Genomic DNA, 6,922 nt, shown 5'->3' on the forward strand with positions numbered 1-6,922 from the left:
ACTGGAAATCCCAATTTTTAAGATGTTCTGGGTTTTCTTTTCCCTTTCTTTTTTTTTCCTTAGGTAATCTCTACCCCCAACATGGGGCTCAAACACACAACCCCAAGCCCAAGATTTGCATGTTCCACCAACTGAGCCAGCCAGGCCCCCCCCAAGATCTTTTGGTTTTTCAGTGTTGACCCCGAGCTAATTCAATGGCTTTTTAAAATATTGTGCAGGCTGCCCCAGTGTTCATAGCAGCAATGTCCACGATAGCCAAACTGCAGAAAGACCTGAGATGTCCATCAACAGATGAATAGATAAAGAAGATGTGGTGTATATATACACACACACAATAGGTATTATTCAGCTATCAGAAAGGATGAGTACTTGCCATTTACATCGATATGGATGGAACTGAAGGGTATTATGCTGAGCAAAATAAGTCAATCAGAGAAAGACACTTATCATATGGTTTCACTCATGTGGAATATAAGAAACAGCACAGAGGATCATAGGGGAAGGGAGGGAAAACTGAATGAGATGTCATCAGAGAGGGAGAAAAACCACGAGACTCTTAACTGTAGGAAACAAACTGAGGGTTGCTGGAGGGGAGGGGGGAATGGGGGAACTGGGTGATAGGCATTAAGAAGCGCACATGATGTAATGAGCACTGGGGGTTATACACAACTGATGAATTACTGCACACTACATCAGAAACTAAGTATGCACTCACTATACGTGGGCTGATTGAATTTATAAAGTGAAATAAAATAAAATACTGGGCAGGCTGAAGCATACCCACCTAAGGCTGAACTAGGGTCTATCTCTTAGCTTGCTCCTTCTGTATGTTGAACCCCAAGATCAGTTTGGTCACAGGCAACTGGTGCTCCCTGAGGGTTCAGTTAAATATGCTGACAATCAGGCAAGGCTCTCAAGAAAGAGTGAGAGGGGATAGGCTTGGGGACCCAAGTAGGGCCTTGCAAGTGATCAGCACTGGTTTTGCTGTCTTCTTCCTTGGCGAAAAATTCCCAGCATCTCCCTAATTCTTACGACATCAGGGCCCAAGTTCCTTTCCAGGCTCTCCAAAATGTGACACTACCTCACCTCAGCAGCCTTATATTTCATCATGTGCCTGTGTCCCCTCGCTGCTCCAGTTGGGCCAGCTTTCCTTGAGTTCCTTCAAACTCAAACCATTGAGCCCCTCAGCCAAATGCCCTCTTTCCTTGTGTAAATCCCACCCACCCTCTAAGGCCTTGCTCACCTCCCGCCTCCTTTATGAAGCCCTTTGTGACAGTAAGCAGGAAAATGCTTGAGAGCTCAAGGGCTCCTGTCAAGGGGACCAGGGTTCAAATCCCACCTCTGCCACTGAGCAGCTGATTTACCAATCTGCTTGACCTTCAGAAAAGGATCATAGAGTCTACCTTTCAGAAATTCTGAAGGGTTAAGAAAAATGACACAAAATCCTCAACTCCTAGGAAGTGCTCAATCAACGTGAGCTTTTATTACTATTATGGTTGACCTTTCTCTGTGTCTCTAAGTGTTCCAGCCTTACAGTCGATTCTGGGCAGAGCACCAATGGATGGATTCCATATGGCCCACGTTTGCTCAGACTGAGCCCCAGACATTGGTCCATCTCAGTTTCCAGCCTGGCTTTAAAGAGCTTCTTAAAGTTCCAGGAACATGTTGGAAATAACATGGAACTCACAGAGACCCAAGCGGACTCTAAATCAGAGAGTTGCACAAGGAACACGACCCTGGCCCTGAAACAACTCAGTAAAAGTCCCTCTCTCGGGCACTGGCAGAAATGCACGCCGGGAAGATACACACGTAGCCAGAGCCAATGACAGAAAGAAAGGGTGTTTCCCCCTCCCCCTCACACACAACACCCCTGTCATATTCACTACTCTCTGCACCTCACCTTTCCTTCTGATGCTGGAGATGGCACATGAAGCCAGCCAACGTCCACCCTCTTCACGTGTGTATGATGGGCAACCTGGACAAATGGGCCACATGGCAAAGGTCACCTTTGGCTGGGCTTAGATGGAAAGCATGCAGGCCCTGTCCCCCCAAAGTCAGTCGCATTCATCCTCTGATAAGCACCCTACCTGGGACCCCCTGGGCACCAGCACCAGCAGGCTGATGATGCTTATCACTTTTCTCTGTGTTTAAGGAGGATCAGAGTAAAAGCACCTCCGTGCAATTTACTCCCCGCTTCCAGTTCTTCTATGCTTTGAGTAATCCCCTCCCAAACAAACGAACAAAAGCAGGGCAAAGTGTGATTCCCGGAATGCCATTCTTTAAAAAGCCACCCCCTGCCCCGCAAAAAAACGCCAAAACCCCCAGAACTTGAGAGGTCCCAACTAGATGATCGCAAGGAGCGGTTTTCTCAGCGCCAGGACTGAGCCCCCCTCCCCCAATCGTGCTGTGCAGGTTTACGCTAGTTCGGCAGCACGAAGTTCCAAAGTCAGCAGCAGAGGCGGGCAGGAAGAAAGCACAAAACGGGCCTGATCTCTGAGACCCTACTGTCAAGCTAGAAAAGACACAGGGAACATGAAAAGACCCAAACGGTAGCCAGCCCTCGCGCTGGAAGCCAGTGTTCCCATGCAAACAAGTCAGTCACCCCTCGAGGTTGTTTAGCGGTGTTCAAAAGTTCTCCGGGAATGGTTGGCCTCGAATAAAATCGCAGCAAAGGCAGGGAACAAATGTGAAGACGCGGGTCACAAGGACCAAGACTACCCGATCCCCGTCCCCCGCCCCCGAGTTCGGGAATGGCGGGTTCTCTTCTAGCTTGGGCGTCTCCGACTTGCCTCTTCCCCTGGCCGCGCTGACCCCCACAAACCCAAGATAAGGCCCCGGCGCTTTGTGCCTTGTGGGTGAGTCCTGCTCTCCCAGTCAGACTGGATGTGGTATTATTCGGCCTGCACCAGAAACCTCAAGAGACTCCCGACAAGTCCCTGAAGCCAAGGACCGGGTCATCGGTGGGGCGGAGGCGGGGAGCCCTGCTAATGATTGATTGAATGGGATGCGTGCAGGCGGAGCAGGGGGAGGAAGCCTCGGCCCTTGGCGTGGGGATCGAACGGGAGAGGGCACCTTCAGGTCCTACAAGCGGGATGCCACTGCCGGCGTACCCCAGGGGAGTGCCTCGAGTGACCTCTGCTGGAACAGCGGCCGGAGGGGCCCTGGAGTGGGTGCCAGAGCGCCCCCTAGTGCGGTGCCAGGGCCCGAGGAGGTGCGGCACGGTCTAGGGAGAAGGGAGAGGACCAGGGGAAGAGCCCAGGCGCATCTCCGGAAAACCTGACTCTGCAGGGGCAGGTGGGGCGACCGGGGCCTCCCGCGCACCCCCTCCCCAGTCCCCACCGAGGGCCCCGTGTGGCCCTGTCTGCGAGGTACCGGAGCTCCCCCTAGGCCAGGGCGGCCAGCGGGCCGAGACGCAGCGGGACGTGGCTGCTGCCCGCAGAGCGGAGGGCATTTACCGGGAGTCTAAGGAACCGCTGCGTCTCCACTCGGGTCTACGCCTGGGTAGCTGGGCCGCCGCCCCCGCCGCCCCCGCCGCAGCCTCTCTCCAGCCTCCGCAGTCGCAACCGCCAACGCTCCCGGTCGCTCCCTGCGACTGTGGCCCGCGAGGCCAGCTGTTGAATGGCTCGCGTCGAGCGCACCGGGCGCGGAAGCGTCCCCGCCGCATCCAAGTCGGCGACGCACGCGCGTGCCCCGGTGCCAACGCCCCGTGCGCCCCTCGCGCCGCTGCGGCCCTGGCGAGCTCGCCGCGGCTGCTCCCCGGCCCGGGCTCCCGGCTGCGGGCTCGCCCGCCCGCTCCCCGCGGTGGGCTCTCGCCAAACCAACAGCCTCCCCAGGCCGGCTCCGCCCCCTCGCTGCCATCCCTCAACTGGCCCGCAGGACCAATGGCAACAATGGGCTAGTCCCGCCCCCTCGGTTCCCCCGGGGCCAATCGCCTTCTCCTGAGGACCCATCAAGTAGCCCCGCCCCTCTCGTGCGGCAAAGCTGCTGCCAAAGTTTATCCCACTGCGCGGTTGCTCCTGACGATTGCGAGGCCTTGCCCAGGCTCCCCCCGCCCCGCCCAGTCCCCCCTCCACGAAGTTACAGTGATTTCAAGGCCGCCACTCACCTGGCCTGCCGACCCCCACGCGACCTATTCTTTTGAATAAGCGAATATTTAAGAAGCTAATGAGAGGTACCGTTGTCCACCTCATCCCTGAGCAGGGCTATTGTGAAACGTGCACCCGCCTGGCCAGAACGTGCACATCACAGGGTCAGCAAGACTCTAGAAGGTCATCCACTGACTCTCCCCGCAATGCCGCGTGTTTTGTGTTTTGTTCTTGTTTGTCCTACGCACAGGGGCTCTGCGCTCTTGGCTGGACGACTTCCAGTGAACAGCCACTTGGATAGCGCAAGGCTGAGTGATGCCCCCCCCCCCCATAACTTCTGGCCCCTCGAAGCCACACAAAGCCAGCTTTGCCCCTCTTCCCACAAGGGTCCAACAATTTGAAGACAAATCTGGCCCCACGGTTCTTCCAGGCTCTGCTGCTCCAAAAAACTGAGTTCGAGGCTCTGCTTTGAGTTTACACCAATTCCTTTATATCTTTCCAGAAAGTGGAAGGTGGGAAGTAAGCCTCTCTGCCCCCCTACCCCAGCTCCCAACCCCAGGGCATAGACCCTTCTGCAGAGAGCAGACCAGGACAGTCACGTTCCCTGTCTAGACACTACATTTTTCTACTCCAGCTCCCTAGGATGGCATTTGCTTTCTTGACTGCCATATCATAGCCCACGAATATTAGATTTACTGTCAGCTAACCCCCAGGCTATTTCTCACTGCTCCTGCTATCACAAGGCTCTGTTTTCTACTTGATTAGCTGGTAAATGTCACTGGGTTGGGGGGGGGGCTGCTAATTTCACTTTTTTTTCTATCAAGACCTCTTTGCTGGCTCATTCTGTACTTAACATCTCTCCATTTGTCTTGCTACTACTGCCAAGCTCAGGCCTTCATCCTATGTGCACAACTGCCAAAGAATCTCCTAACAACTCCTTACCTCTACGCTTGTACCCTCCTGGGTGGCCTGCCAATGCTCCTGTCTTCATCCATCTGACACCAGAAGCCGCAGTGGTCTCTCAAACACAAAGATAATCCTGTCACCCACCCAACCAAAAAGGCCACCCCAGCTTCAAATCCTTTCATACTCCTTTTCCACCTCCCTTTGCCTCCACGATGAGATCGAGAACCCCGACACGGCATGTGAAACCCTTGGTGATCTGGCCTCACCTGCCCAGCCTCATTCCTAGCTGTCTCGCCTCCATCACAGAGCACTCAATACTTCAGATCTACTGAACTTCCTGCTGTTTCTCAAATGACCCATGGTCTCCAACCACTTCTATGCCTTTCATACAAAGTCTGGAGTAACCTGCTCCCTCCCCTCCTAATCCTGACCTGTAATACACAGATATGTTTTATTCATTCATTGAATACCTATCCCGAACACCTACAAGTGTCAAGTATGGGGGTATAACAATGTGATTTTTAAAAATTTGACTTGATCTCTTCATCAGGTGCTTCCAAATAGAGGGTAATGATTCCGTTTCCATTCACATTGCCACCCAGACATCAGGCAGGTCTTTGTAATGATTGGACTTCAGATTCCTCCAGGCAGCTGAGACTAGGATCATTTTCCTTGTGAAGTATCATTAGATAATATTCAGACTCATTCCATTAAGGTTGGCAGTTTGAAGGCCAGAGGTCTTCCTTCATTTCCTTCACTTTAACTTACAAAAAACCAATCATTAAAATGTTCTGTATGTGAGAGAGTATATGCTTATTGTGTATGTTGGGTTCTTTTTCCCTTTTATTTCTCTTTTTAAAGATCAGGATAAGTCAAACCAACACGCTGTACACTTTAAACTTACACACTGTTGTATGTCAATTAAATCTCAAACAATTAGATAAATAGATCAGGATAGCAATTTGTAACATACCATAGGCATTGACGTTTCTGGATCTGAAAAGAAAGCACATGAACAGGACTGACTGTATGTTATAAAAATGAATCCAGGGGCACCTGGGTGGTACAGTTGGTTAAGCACTGGCTCTTGCTTTCAGCTCAGGTGGTGATATCAGGGTTGTGGGATCGAGCCCCATGACAGGCTCCATGTTCAGCAAGGCATCTATCTGCTTGGGACTCTCTCCCTTTCCCTCCGCCCCGCCCCCTGCTCGCTCACACTCTCTCTCTCTCTCTCTCAAATAAAAAAATAAATCTTTTTAAAAAACGAATCCACTGGAATCATGTAATTGCAGAACTTCAGTGTTGGAAGGGACTGTTAAGTTAATTTATTCAAACCCTACCCTAGATGCTAGAAACTACTATGTGGGCAGCTTTTCAGGTTCTTTACAACATTCTTAGCTCCTTAGCCTCCAGAGGCAGGCTGTGTTCTTACTGTTAAAATATTGTCTCTATATGGCTAAAGGATTTGAGGGGCACCCGGAATGCTTCTCTGTTCACTTTTTCCCCCTAGGGTTAGATGTGTCCTCGGGATCTCCCCTTTCAAAATGCAAACCCCACTTGGAAGAGCCACGTGCTAACATTTATTAGTTATTAACATTTAGCATGAGGAAAGTAGCAGAGCTTAATAGAAAGAAATTGCAATTTGTACCAAATTGCAGTTTTTGAAGTGGTTTCACTTATTTTATCCTATTTGATCCCTCAGAGTAACCCAAGTAAAATCTCTTGATTTCCATTTTACTGGGGAGGAAGCTAAGACTCCCCTCTGTTAAATCATTCCTCAGGGTACTCAAATTCCAGCTCTGCTATTCACCTTGGGCAAAGGACGGGTCACTCTAGGCCTGTTTCCCCATCTATAAAAATCAGACAAGGTGCTTTCCAAGGTTTCTTTCAGCTCTGTCTACAATCTCCCCACTCCTGCTGACTGAGATCAG

At 51.5% G+C, this 6,922-nt stretch overlaps 1 protein-coding gene across 3 annotated transcripts in view; it reads right to left on the reverse strand.

Moving 5' to 3' along the window:
- Positions 1-3,798, reverse strand: part of LOC112910569 (A-kinase anchor protein 17B) — a 29,892-nt gene extending 26,094 nt beyond the window's left edge. For 2 of the 3 annotated variants that reach the window (XM_072743749.1, XM_025986755.2), the window contains exons 1-2: positions 3,456-3,798; positions 1,901-1,975 (exon numbers count right to left, since the gene is read on the reverse strand). The gene's annotated coding sequence lies outside the window, so the exon portion shown is untranslated. The remainder of the gene's footprint in view (positions 1-1,900; positions 1,976-3,455) is intronic. The other variant, XM_072743748.1, reaches the window with a different exon arrangement.
- Between the last annotated feature and the right edge of the window lie 3,124 nt (positions 3,799-6,922).

The sequence above is a fragment of the Vulpes vulpes genome, chromosome X, assembly GCF_048418805.1.
Source record: "Vulpes vulpes isolate BD-2025 chromosome X, VulVul3, whole genome shotgun sequence".
NCBI classification, from domain to species: Eukaryota; Metazoa; Chordata; class Mammalia; order Carnivora; family Canidae; genus Vulpes; species Vulpes vulpes.